The following is a 13,966-nucleotide window of genomic DNA, read 5'->3' as shown; positions in this document are numbered from 1 at the left end:
CTTCTCTTTCAAGCACCTGATAGAGGGATGAGCTAAAACTTCAGGAATATCACATAAAAAACGCTAGCGTGAATTTTTCTTAAAAATTATTTACACAGATCTGCAGTGGCACTTGTCCTTCAGAGGAAATGGACAAGGTTCTTCCACGGAGACCATTCTGTGGCAGAAAATCAGGCTTTCTACTGTGGGGTAGAAAACCAGACCCCTAGAAAAGTTCTGTTAAAAGGTAGTATTAGCAACCAGAGTAAATAAATATTTACATAAGTAGAGGTGGACAGGCAGTTTGCCATCAGATTCTCCAATTCTTCAAAGGAGAAACAGAGCCTGATAAGTCTAGGAAAAGAATGTAACGTAACGCCTAAGACAGTCCTGGACTCCCAGAAAAAGAGTTTTTGCAGAACTGAAAGCAGAGACTTCTCTCTCAGCACAAGCTCAACAAAACAATGGCAAAACTGTCAGCTGGACTCTCAGCTTCTACAACTATGAGACCTTCCTCAAGTGTCTCCAGCCCCTCAGATGTACTTATTTAAGCAACTGGCTTTATAGTGATAATAAAAAAAATAAAATAAAAATAAAATAATAAAACTGGTTTTCCTTCTCCCCCAGAATTCAAAATCAGACTTTTAGTCTTCAAGCACATGCAACACAGATTACTTGCTCAAAATGGTAACTGTACCTTCTCTCCCTGCCTCCCTCCTCCCCACGTACACATTCAGGACATACTACATCCAAGGAAAAGATATTTATGTATGTGCATATTTAGTGAAATATAAATCAGGAACCATTACACAACTTCTCATCTTTCAGAATGCTTTCACGAATAAAGTTTACATAGAAATTTATAAAGTATATTCAAAATCACTACATCAAATACAAAATGCAGCATCTGAACCGAGGAAAATGACTTAATAACCTTCCTTATAAATGGATGTATGCTAAAAAATTAACACATCAAAATAGCCAGAAAAGCAGGAGGCACAGGATACAATTAACCTCTTTAACACTGTGGGAAAAGAAAAAAGTCATTGAATAAATCCCATTTACTTCAGATTAAAACTTCAAGGATGTCCACAGGGGACACAAAAGTGGAACGTGATGTACAAAAGATACTCTGTTAGAGCCCAACATCTGAGCTTCCCAGTGCTCCTTTCAGGGCCAGTGGTTAGTTCCTTCCAGTTTTGCAGAGTGCCAGGGCAACAAGTCATCTTGATGAACAGTATATGCTTCTGTTGCCTTTTCTAAAGGCACACTTCTCCTGGTCACATGTGCAACAAACTACCTACTAAGGCAAAAACTACAGATATAAGGCAGGCCTCTTCAAAGCACTTTATCCTCCTGCCTACTCCCAAATCCTGACATGCTAGCCCAGTGCTGCCACAAAAAATAAAGCAGCCAACAACAATCAGTGTTACCTTTATTTTTCTCTCAACGCTAGGAGATGCTGGAAGGATAGCACCTCCAAGTTCAAGAGCAATTTTCCCAGGATGCCACAGACACCAAGGTGAAGTAAAATATTTCTTTTCTTGTTGTCCATATGGTCTGTTCAGAGGCAGACTCTACATCAAGGAGTCTTTTTACTCTCTCTTCAAAAGTCAGGTGGGGAGCAGACCTTGAAAAACTTCTGAATGGCAAGGTCAAGCAGCACAGAGATGGTGTTCAGGACTGGGAAACAAAAGACATGCAGCACAGCTCAGCCTTCCTCAAGACTCAGCAGGGAGCTGGCCACAAGTCTTATGCTCAGAGACCAAAGATGTGGAGCATGCAAAAGCAGCCTACGGAAATCATGAGCTAAGAGCTTCCTTGGGAAACTTGCCCAGCAGTTCCCTCCTCTCAAACAAACACCACAGCTTTCAGCAGCTCTGATCTCACAAATGCTGAAGCAGACTTACTGGAGATAAGAACCAAAGCACAGAAATACTCCCCCTAATCACATGCTCAAAAACAGCCACAAAACCAGTGACTTCTACATGCCCTGCATCTAGTGAAAATGACAAGTGCACAACAGCATTCTCAATGGTAGCTCTCCAGAGACTAACCAGGCATGGGGTGGAGGGAAAACCAACAGCAACGACACAAAAAAACCCCAAAACCAAACCAAACAAAAAAAATAAAAACCAATAATAATAATAATAAAAAAGTAAAAACCTATTATCACATGGACCCACAACCGCTGAGGATGTGGATGTTTATGCTTTAAGATGGCATTCCTGAAATGGTAACTTGGAATTCCTGCTCTCATTCATTACAGTACTATATCTAATAAAGGTTTTCCGACTGCTGCAGTTTCTCATAGTATCTTTAGAAACTTAAACTATTCTACGATAATAATCAGGCAGCAGGCTGAGACGACACCCAGGGCTCTGTACCATTCTGAACAGACCCTAAGAGACTCAGAAGTGTCCAAGGACACACTACCTGTGTATAAAGACACATCCATCACAATACTGGCTGATATATCCACAACAAATTGGTTTGTTAATAGCAGAGAGAAATCTCACAGATCATATTTTCAACAGGCATTAAAAAATGACCTTTATCTCAAGTTCTCTAAGCACTGTTAGTCACAGTAGGTGTGCTGAAAGCTGGTCCCACAAGCTCACAGGTACAGCTACCAAGCAAGGGCCAAGTCAAATAATTTCTGTCGACCAGTCCATCATCTTCCAAGTGGGTGAGTGGCTGATGCTGCCGCTTGCGTGGGCTGCTCTGCAACTCGTGGACAGCTGAGAAAACACGAGATATTTTGATTAACTTTCTCAAACTACTGTGTCCACGGTCCTAGAAAAATATGCTAACTAGGCAAGAACAACAGTTACAGGTTCTTGTAACACTTTTTTTCAAACTGATGAATTACACACCCATTTCAAGAAACAAACATGCACAGGATATACAATGTGATTTGCTCAATGCAGGGAGGTCATTACACCCTGAGTGACCCTGCTGCAGCCCAAGCAATGCACACCTGGCAGAAAACTGATGAAGCAGAGAATACATTTACCTTGATCCACATCTCCGTGAAAACTCAGGGAAACATCAAATATTACATTACTAAGGCATATGGTGTTTCCTACAAGGTATTTCAAAGGAAGTTAAAAGACTGACGCTCAGAGGAAGCTTCCTCAAGCAACATACTGATGGAAGAGAACTGAATGGTACTTGTGCCAGTCACTGTTTGCTAAATAAATACAAAATTAAGTCAATGATGTTACCAATACTCCAGCAGTGTCCTTATTTTATGAGGAATATGAAACAAAATCCACAACTAGCAAGGAAACCATAAAAAGGCTTGAAGAGTTTCACTGTTCCCACGCAAGAAACCAGTTTTTTATTTATAAAATGCACTTAGCATGTTTGCTGAGATATTAAATTGCCTTATCCAGTTTTGCAAAGGCCAAATCAATAAACTAATAGCAAAGCTGCCTAACCAGAGGCCTCTGTCTCCTCAGGCCCAGAAGAGAATACAGGACCCCATATTAGTTAGATATGCCAACAGAAAAGCTGAGTATGCAGGACACCCCTAGAACAAGAATCAAAGTCTGTTTCCTGAGCTCAGGCAGAAAGGATGTGTTAAGAGCATGGCCCAGTCCTGAAGTCTTCGACATCTTGCTCATGATCCACACCCAGGACACACACCTGAAGACGATGCCGACAAGTGCTCTTGCCTCACACGCAATTGCTTAACAGTTAAAGCCCTTTCCCAGGACACCCAGCAGTTTCTTTTTCTCACTCCACCTACGAGGAGTCAACCCTGATCTAACAACACCTGCTCTCTGCTGAGGTGGCACTTGCCCTGCTCTCTCTTTTTCTTTGTCCTGTGGCAGTCAAAAAGATGGGAGTTTCAAAGGCTCGAGGAACATTAACCAAGTAAACGGTTATGTGGCTTCTTGTTGGCAGTAGAGCAGATTAAATCCTTCTTGGAATGCCTGTGGTTGTTGGCCTCAACGCTGAAGGGCTCCCACATGATGAACAAACACAGTGACACTGGACTCCAGTAAAAATGTCTTCTCATCATTGAATAGAGTATTACAGAATTTTTTACAGGGCTCCCACCAATGCAGCTTGCAGCAGGTGCAGTCATTTTACTAGGTCTTCTGTTTTCCTTCTATATTGAATCAAAAAAGGCATTTTCATTATTAGCTTTGTGGAATTCATCAGTATGGGCATACTTAAACTCTTTCCCTGTTAAGCTTATATTCAAGTTTCCCCCCCCCCATAACAGAAGGGCGTATTTAGGATAGAAAGACAGAAATGAATTATCAATGAGCTCTAGTGACTGAAGGCTGTACTGGTGTAGGCTTACACAAACACAGCAAGGTTCACATGCCACTCCTAGAAAATGCAGGTGGAGTCCCTGAGATGAACATTTGATTTACCTATTAAAGAGAAAAGATTTTTTCTACCAAACACCTGACAGTCAAACACCATTTCAAACGTGACTTTCAGTCTCACAAAGCCGCAAGATTCTGCATCAGTTCATATCAGCCTTTCTTCATGTTCAAAACTGCAAAACTATAGCATGAATTAAAATTTTTTAAGTATCAGAGAAACTCAGCTTGAAGCCTCCCACAAAACTAAGGGGAAGCGAAGACCTGTCCAGGGAGGTGACTCACTAATTCAACTAACCAGTAACTCGAAATTCTGCATTTAAGCAAAAGTCAAGGGTATGCTTCTTTTGCACCACATTTTTCTCTATCCGGAAGCCAAGAAAACAGACCAAGCATCCAAAGAGATGGTCCATTTACCTACAGTTACGAGCAGAGATTTTAAGTGAAAATTTTCACCTCTTCATCTACTGAAACTTGCTTTTACATTTTGTAATGAGAAGCCACGACTTGGAGGATCTTTTTCTGAACAAATGCTGAAGTCAGACCACTGCGCAGCCCTTGTTCAAGGGGATTTCCCCAACTTCATTGTTCTTCTGCCAATTCCGAAGCATATGCAGCGAGATGTGAACCTACTCCAGCTGCCGATTGTTCTCTTGCATCCTGCCAGTCGGTGTCAAACAATGCATTGTGACAGAAGCCAAAGAAAGCTGCTCATGATGAGACTACGGCATTGCACACAGTAAATTTTAGAAGTTTTCCACCAATCAGCGCAGCAGGCGAGTCAGAGTAAGTGAACAAAAATAAGGAGTAAACAAGGCATGGGAAATTACTTTTATTAAATTAGCAGGTGTAGATTACAAGCAGGATTAAATCAGTAGGGAGCCTATTAACCAGCTATTTGTGTTCAAAGCTGCAGCAACAAAAGAACTGCAGTATCTTGTTTATCCCATAAATTCTTCCTGGACTAACAGCCTGAGCTACACATTCAGGAAGTTTTTCCTCTAAAATTGGGTGGGTTGTCATAGAACATTCACACTAGTAAAAACAGCACTCAGGTGATTTGTTGCAGTACCAAGAAAACTAAATTGGCTGACTTCTACAGTAGAGTATAATGGCTGGATATAGAGACATGAATTACCACAGCAAGCCAGGGAACACTTTTGCATTGACTGGGGCTGGGCACAGACAGATTCCTTTATTGAAGAAAAAATAAATACTATTTATGAGAAAATTTAGGGGTCAGTATTGACAATAAAGCATAGTCAACATATTTTTCTTGAGTTACTAATACATCTTCTTAATGGCAGCATGAACTGCCACACGCAGACATCACTCTTCCAAGTTAGAGCTTTCTACCAGAATTGACTGAGCAGGTGAGTCACCAAAGTAATCACAGGCAGCTATTTTTCATTTGCCTAAAACTCAACAGCCCCAGCATCAGTTGTTAACCTGACAATTAACTGCATGGAAAAAATGAAGCAAGCTTTAACACTTATTTTTGATTCTGACTCTTCCTGCTTCTTATCGTTAAAGCAATCCTAACGAGAAGCAACAGTAACTTGAACATAAAGAAATCTCACAAATTCCAACAGCTCATTTCAATTTGTTTTCACATCACTGATACTACAGCAGAAAAAAAATACCTTAAAACTCACTCTGTAAATAAATAATACAGCCTACAGTAGTGAGGTGAAGGTGGCACTACCACAAACCTTACAAAAAAAAAAAAAATCACGATTTATAGACTGAAAAATTACAGCAAACCAAAAGCTTCTAAGGTTACCTGAGAAAAAACAGCAGAGCCAAGGCCAGAATCCACATCCCCTGAGCCTTTATCCAGTGCTCCGGTCAGTACACAAAATAATCCCTGGAATTCAACATTTTTTCCTCCTGACTCGAGAGACAAGCTCCTTTGAACTATACAGCATTTTGCTACTGGCCAAGTATCTTGCACATTGATATTTTTACACGTTGACCTAGCTCAAACGACACGCCAATACTTTCTGCTTGGCATACCAACTCTAACAAATTATGTGGGTAAGTCACATGGCTTCCTGAATTGCACGAGCTTAAAACTGGCAGCCCTAAGTATCTTTGTTTAATACTCTAAGACTTCCTTTTTCAGGATGACATCATTCTAAGATGCTGTAACCTGAGCTATGTCTACACTACAGCTTAACCTTAGCTACAGCAATTCAGTCCTTAACACCAGCCACAGCTGTGCCAAAAACCAAGTGAAGTTATGTTTTAGTTACATAATTAAACCTTTAGTTTATAATTAAACCTCACTCAATTACACTGGAACACAACTGCTACTCTTAATTTCAATCAACGGGGACCTTAAAGCTCATCCAGTCAAACTCCCTGCCATGGGCAGGAACATCTTCCACTAGAACAGGTTGCTCTAAGCCCTGTCCAACCTGGCCTTGACACTTCCAGGGATGGGGCAGCCACAGCTTCTCTGGGCAACCTGTGCCAGGGCCTCACCACCCTCACAGAGAGGAATTCCTTCCCAATATCCCATCTAACCCTGCCCTCTGGCAGTGGGAAGCCATTCCCCTTATCCTGTTCCTCCAGGCCCTTGCCCAAAGTCCCTCTCCAGCTCTTTTGGAGTTTCTTTATATACTGGAAGGGGCTCTAAGGTCTCCCCAGACACAGTGGAGAATATCAGGAATAAAGCCTTATTGCTAAATAGCCAAGTCAAGTAGTAAGTTGTAGCAGAGGAAAAGGATATCATGAGAGGAAAAAAAACATTATCTTAAGCACATATTATCTGCATCGTATTCTATATATGATATACACTGACGCTATGAATCAAATAGGAGAAAGCAAAAAAAAATTAACTTTAGGCTACAACAGTATTTAATTTCTTGGCTTACTCTGCTTTGACCATTCACTGCTCTCTGTCACACCCCATCCATGATGGCTCCTCTCAATAAACAGGACCTGGAGACACTTTTGACCAGTTCACAAATGTTTTTACTAAGAATTGCTCAACGCACTGTTTTCACAACAGGCTTCAAAAAGGCATTTATTTAAAGTCTCTTTCTGAAGAAAAGCACCACCAAGTTATGCAGCTCCTTCCCTGAGTAAGCATATAAAAAAAAAGTATAATTCAGGAATACTAATACTAGACAAGCTGGTATTTCCATGTGGTTAGTTTGTCTGAACAAACTCCTTTCTTCCACCAGCATAAAGAAATCGAGAAATTTGTGAGGGACCACCAGTTATGTACATCTTAAGTTTAGTTTTTGATAAAACAGGCTGAATTGATTTTTAAAGTAGTGTTAATGTCTAGGAGTGCTTTTCAAACAGATGGAGGTTACACTACCAACACTGTCTTATTGACTGCTAAACTTGAGTTCAGAAATTAAATTTCAGAGACCTGAAGTCAAACCTCACGTGAATTTTTATTTTCCCATTATATGTCCATGCAGCATCTAAAGGTGTTCTGCAACCCAGAGTTTGAATGTGTCATTTTGCACACATGTAATTAGGGCCAGCATCCTTTTGGCTATAACCATATCCTTTAGTCTTTTAAAGAGAGCAGAGACAATATTTCAGTCCCACCATAATTATGGGACTGAAGAGCAAGGGCAGTTTGATCCTCCTCCTACACAGTTCCAGTGAGCACATCCAAAGTATTCCCAGCACCAGATATCACAGGGAGGATCGGAGTATTATGAAGCTAATCTTGGCCAACACTTGTCAACATCTCAGCTCTCTCTTGCTTTACTTCCAGGAGAGATCTCTTTGGCTTTGTTCTAAAACATTATTTTTATTGAAATTCCAACAAGAGAAAAGCAGAGGGGCCTGTGCTTCATCCTCAATAATCCTGTCATCAGAAAAGGGAGTCAGTTTATCAACAAACAAATTACAAGCATGTTCCTCCTGTAATCTCAGCAATAAAAATAGTACTTCAGTGAATTCTGAAGTACTGTCTTAAATATACTTATTTTTGAAAGCTGAAGATGTTCAACTGTCTTGAAACATTTAGAGAACCAATTTCCATCTAAGTGAATGCATCCAGACAGAGATATAGTACGCGGTTTGAGGGTATTCTTTATATATAAAGCTATGATTAAACATCAATGTCCATCCCCCAGCTTGAACAGAGAATTATCCCAGCTCTGCTACAAACTATTGGACAGTGCCAAGTTCTCTTTCTGGGAAAACAGACTTCACCTCTGTCTGGACAGCAATGTTATTTTAGGATCTACTATGCCAATCCAAATGCCTAGTGCTGTCCTCTTTGCTAACTCACTCATTGCTTTGCAGATGTTGGGAACTCTTCTAAAACAGTTTCCAGAGAAACTTTCCCTCCTCCCCAGTTTAACTCCTGAAATCACCCACCTCCTATGGCTTTAACCCGAGAAGGAGCAAATTGATTTCTGTATTGCTATCCTCCGAAGTAACATATTTTGGGGAAAGATATTACAGCTTGAAAACAATCTATTCCAGAAGCCACATCAGCTTGACAACTCTGCTCTACTGGTGATCAAAAGCATTCTCAAAAGTAGGTTACTGCGTGCAGGTATGCGATCGCTTTCCTGACAAATACTCCCAAGGAATTCAAGAAAACACGCTGAATGATGGAACAAGTTCTATTCAAGAAAAACTGTACTCTTTACACCTAAACTAGAAATTACTTTTTACTCGGGTATCTGAAGAAAAAGGCATCAAAAAGCTGTAATTTTAAAATATTTCTTTGCTGTCAAACAGTAGTGCCAATCAGTTGTCCCATCTTTGAACAGGATGTTTCTTTGCCCAGTAGAAGACATCAGAAATACGACAAAATTAAGATATATTGGATTTTTTTCCAGGACATCATAAGCAAATATAAGAGAAGTAGTTAAATGTCAACAGCATTATTCACTTTAAAATCAAGAGCAGTCCTTTAAGCTCAGAAGTCACATGGAAAAGAAACTCCTGGATATTTAATTCACAAAAAATACCACCTAAACAATAAGTAACCCCAAAAAACACTACAGCCTTCAGAAGCAGTCAATATATATGACATATATCATTATATTTTTACTTTCTTAAGGAAGAATCAGGATGTGATTGGTTCCATGATAGTAGTTTAAAAAATTACCAAGCTTCACTATTGGCTAAAGTGAAAAATATACAAGTATGGCTTTAAAATATTTGAAAGATTACTACTTCATCCTAACAAGCTCAAAGGAACACCAGCGTTAGTGAAGATGGTCAGTAATTCCAATCAACCACTTCTTTGCCTGCTTCACATTCCCAACAATCCCTCACAATATTCCACATTCCCAAAACCATGGAACCCATTGTAGAGTTTTCTTCTTTGACTCTAGATGGTACAAAAATTCAGAATTCATCTCATATTGGAAGTAGAAGCCAGGTGCCTTAGAAGTTTAACTGTGGACTAAAATTGGCACGGATCACCTACATTGCTGATGTCAGGATATGAGCCCCTCTCACTCTCTAAGTCAGAACTGGGAGGCTGAAGAAAAGGAAGAAAAGGAAGAAAAGGTACGCTTCTGAAAACAAGAGCACAGGGATGCTCTCCTCATCTTAAATGAGGAGGACAGAGAGCACATTTAAGACTACATTCTCTGCATACATACTGAACTGCAAGAAAAAGCATTTTTCAGATAATATCAAAACTAATGTCAAAGCAGGCTGCAAAGCAAGACCTTGGCAGGAGCATCAGCCTTCACTCTGTTATGGAAGCAACTGCTGCATTTCACCTCAGACTCTACAGCACTTGCACAGTACCAGCACCCCAGCAAACAATCTCTAAATTGGGATTGAAGAAAATTGATCTTAAAACCTTACTTCAGCCAGAAATCTGCCAGATGGCTTTTCATCAACAGTCAACACCACTTTGCTTTTCCAATGTAGTTTAATATGAAGCAGCAATAAAATTTACCTCCTGTGCAGAAACTCAGGTCCTCCCATTAAAGCTGAGATTCAAGTGTTAAGTATCATTCCACACATACAGTATCAAAAGCAAGTTTACATAATAACTGTAATGTAACTACTACTATTAAAGTCAACAAAAAATTATTGACATTAATAGTAGAGAGTTTAAGTTATCAATCAGGAAGGTGTTTGATGATGCATCAAACCCTTCTATACCACCGAGACGAGTACACAAACACACGGAAAAAGAAAACAGAGATATACTGTTATAGATGCATGTTTTAGCCGTATCCTTCCTCACAACTAGGAATAGCCTTTGTCAGGGCACACACCAGAGCTATATTCAAAGCTAAAATAAATGAAAGCTAGAGATGCTGGGAGTGATGGGAGGCACCTATTTATCCTCCTGCATAGAGTGGAAGAAAAGAGAAGGTGCACCTATGCACTGAGTGGTTTCATGGCCCAGTTCAACACCGTATCCTGCAGACCGTGCCAGCAGTAGAACAGGGACACTGCCTGCAAGGAGATGAGATAAAGTAGTGTTTTGAGGGTGCAGTAACAGGTAAGGGAAAATACAGGGAAAGATGGACTCTTCTGGGGAAGAGTCAATTGTTTTGACATGCTAGAAACGAGGATTACACCTGCCTGGGGAGTTCTCCATATAGGCAGGTCATCTCCATTATTACTTACCCTTCATATAAGATTAAAAACCTAATACAGTTGTCACATTACCCAAATATTGGCATGGAGGCAGAATTCAACCTGTGATACAGATGAACCCAGCTACAGCTCATCCCTCACCTTTTTTGCTTTTGCTTTTTTTCAACTTTAAAAACACAAGAGATACCACAGTCCAGGTCAACATTATCTTAAACTTGACCTGACTAAACTCTCTTATTAGTTGTACGTTATCAGGCATTTCGCAAAAGCAACTGTTTTATGGCCTTATTCAAAAGCAGCAAAAATTAAGCATGAAGCATATCTATATTCTTTTTAACACAAAAAACCCACACAGCTGATCACACCAAAATACTGGCACGCTGAAACTAGTTATTTGTGTTTCCCCACTTTGGATTCCAACACTCTGTGCTGTCACCAGTGAAACAACTTTTTAAATAATAAAGACAGACTATGAATACGCCAGTTGATTATTCACCACATGGCATGGTTTGATTTGTAAAATGCTTGGATTTTAGCCATCACTAGTTACAGAGTTTTTATGGACCGGGCTTTGAGGAACCTTGTCTAGTGAAGATATTCCTGCACATGACATCTAGTGAAGACATCCTTGCAAGGGGGTTGGAACTAAATGATCCTTGAGGTTCCTTCCAACCCAAACCATTCCAGGATTCTATGATCCAACAGAAAAATCCAGGCTAATAACAACGAAACTGCTCCACTGGAAGAAGGATGTTCGTGCTTTTGTTTCTCTTCTTGTGCCTATGTCAAAACTGCAAGGGAAAGAAAGCATGAAGGCAGGATCTTAAATGCCACCAAATTCATCATATATTTCAGAAAAGTGAACTCATGTGCCAACATTTAGTTTCAGAATACACAGGGATTATGTGATTAGAATCCCACTGGCTTGCTGGGAGGATTCAGCAAGATAACTACAAATTACTTAGAGGGCTAGTGTCAAAAGGACCTCTGTACTTATTTAGCCTCTGCTCTAGATTACTGACCCACTTATGAAGAGCTAAGCACCCCTGCTGTGCAATGCCAACACCCACTCCATCTGTTTGCTTCTGCTTTCTCAGAACCTCTATTAGTCTCATAAGAAGTTGTGTTAATTACCACATGAGCAGCTTCTGTGTAGTACACACAGGATCAGCCTCCCTTAGTGTGTAGTCACCTTGACAAACTGTACAGAAGCAGCACAACCCTAACTCAGCAGGATTATGGATGACATACAGTAAGAAACGCAGATTCCTGAAGAGGTGATTTGATACAACTTCTGTTCAAACTGCTCTCGGTTTTGAGAAAAGCTTATAGAAGTTTAGTTGCTTAAGGTTTCAATGATAAAAACACGTAATAGAGTTTAATGCTGCATCAAACCCTGGAAACCTCCAAGGGAACCAGAAACTTGCGAAACCACAACTGAAACTTCTGTAGAGGGAATAATGTGAGAGTGGCAAAGAGAAGCATCCCACAACACTTGTCAGTATCTACACCAGATTAAACAGCATTAATGAGTAAAACTAAAGCTGGCTAAAAAAACCTAACACACACAAAACCCCTCCCCAAGCAGAACAACATTAGGAAAGCTAGCCCAGCTGTCACATCAGAACTGCATCTCAGCAGCTTGGCACCACAAACTTCCTGCTGACTAGGAAGGAAAAAAGTTTTAAATTCAGCATTTTATTATTTATCCCTGCTGATCTGCAGATCTTTAAGACATTCATTAAAGTGGGACTCAAGCAGTGGTTTCATTAACTTACTAAATCCAAGAACAAGAATCTCCAAGAAGTCATTACAGTACTGAGTTGACATTCGTTACTTCTTGGGAACCCAGACTACTGCTGTCAAATTGAAATAATATCAACAGTTCAAAAGCCAACTATGAAACTCAAAAATTCTCTTATAGCACTGCTGGCGACCCCGGTATCATCTCACCCATTAATACCAAAGCCATTTCTTAGTTTAAAATTCAACCTTGTATAATAGCCAACATCACTTGAAGAGCTCTTCCTGGTTTACTCCTAAGGTACTCAAGAAGAGTGGAACCCAGGTCCAGTCCTTTTTACAGCTGACTGGAAGACAGATGAGAACAGTACATCACAGCCCAGCAAGAACTGCTGGTCACAGAGTATATATAGCACAGCTTCTTACTCCATTTTAAGGAATTATTTACTATGTCTCCTTTAACATAAAAGGCCATGCAGGCCATACAACTGCTTAAAAATAGTGATCTATTAGCCTATTGTCTGGATCTTCTAAAAAAATTCAATGTAGACAACTATCCTTCTGAAGTAGCAATACTTACTGTCTCAGTATCACTGTGGGAGAGCTCTAGAAAGTCTAAGAGCTCTAGAACCTAGAGGCACACTTTGTATCAAGTGAATCTCTGTGAGGCAGATTTAACTGCTGTCATATGAAACACCTTCCAGTTAAGCACTTCATCTTTGTCATGGTACACAGAGTCATCTCAATAAATAGATATCCCTACAGGTTCAAATCTTAGTCTGCTGATATACACTAAGACAAGAAAGCACTAATATTTTATTATTGATTGTTTTTCACCTGGCAAAAGGAAGAAAGCAGAAGGGAAACCCAGAGGATTTTGGGACTACTCTAGAGAAGAAAATACAAGCAGAAGGCAGCATTAGAATCAAAAGGTGAAGAGAAAAGAACAGAATTGAAGAAGCCATTTGTTCAGAGCATACTCATGCCTTTCTCAGACAGCTGTGTCAAATCTAAAAGAGAATGCTGAAACGATTATCAGATAACAGCTATAACACATTTGATATTTGGAAATCATTACTGACACCAGTCAAATCTAGTTTGCACTATGATTAGTACAAAGTATAAAAGTAGCTGGGATGAATGTGCTCATACAGAAATAAAGCTCATAAACCAGACACAGTTTGTCTCCCCTGGAAATCATTTAAGTGTCAAGTGGCTAAGTGCCCAGAATACTCCTGTGCCACCAGATCCTCCCACTTTTTCATAGAAAAACACACCTGTGAAGTGACTTGATATTTCTGTCACACATAACGAGCTTGCTTGGGTACCTCAGTGGGATTTCTGTG

The 13,966-nt window shown here is 40.0% G+C and overlaps 1 protein-coding gene across 3 annotated transcripts in view; it reads right to left on the bottom strand.

The window, feature by feature from the left end:
* The window catches only part of SMAD2 (SMAD family member 2), a 49,586-nt gene that overhangs the window by 23,634 nt on the left and 11,986 nt on the right, over positions 1 to 13,966 (bottom strand). The gene's annotated exons all lie outside the window — the stretch shown is intronic.

This window comes from Lepidothrix coronata, unplaced genomic scaffold (assembly GCF_001604755.1).
Source record: "Lepidothrix coronata isolate B3197 unplaced genomic scaffold, Lepidothrix_coronata-1.0 Scaffold77, whole genome shotgun sequence".
NCBI lineage: Eukaryota > Metazoa > Chordata > Aves > Passeriformes > Pipridae > Lepidothrix > Lepidothrix coronata.
The sequence above is the reverse complement of the archived record's forward strand: the minus strand, read 5'-3'. Positions and strand labels throughout refer to the sequence as shown.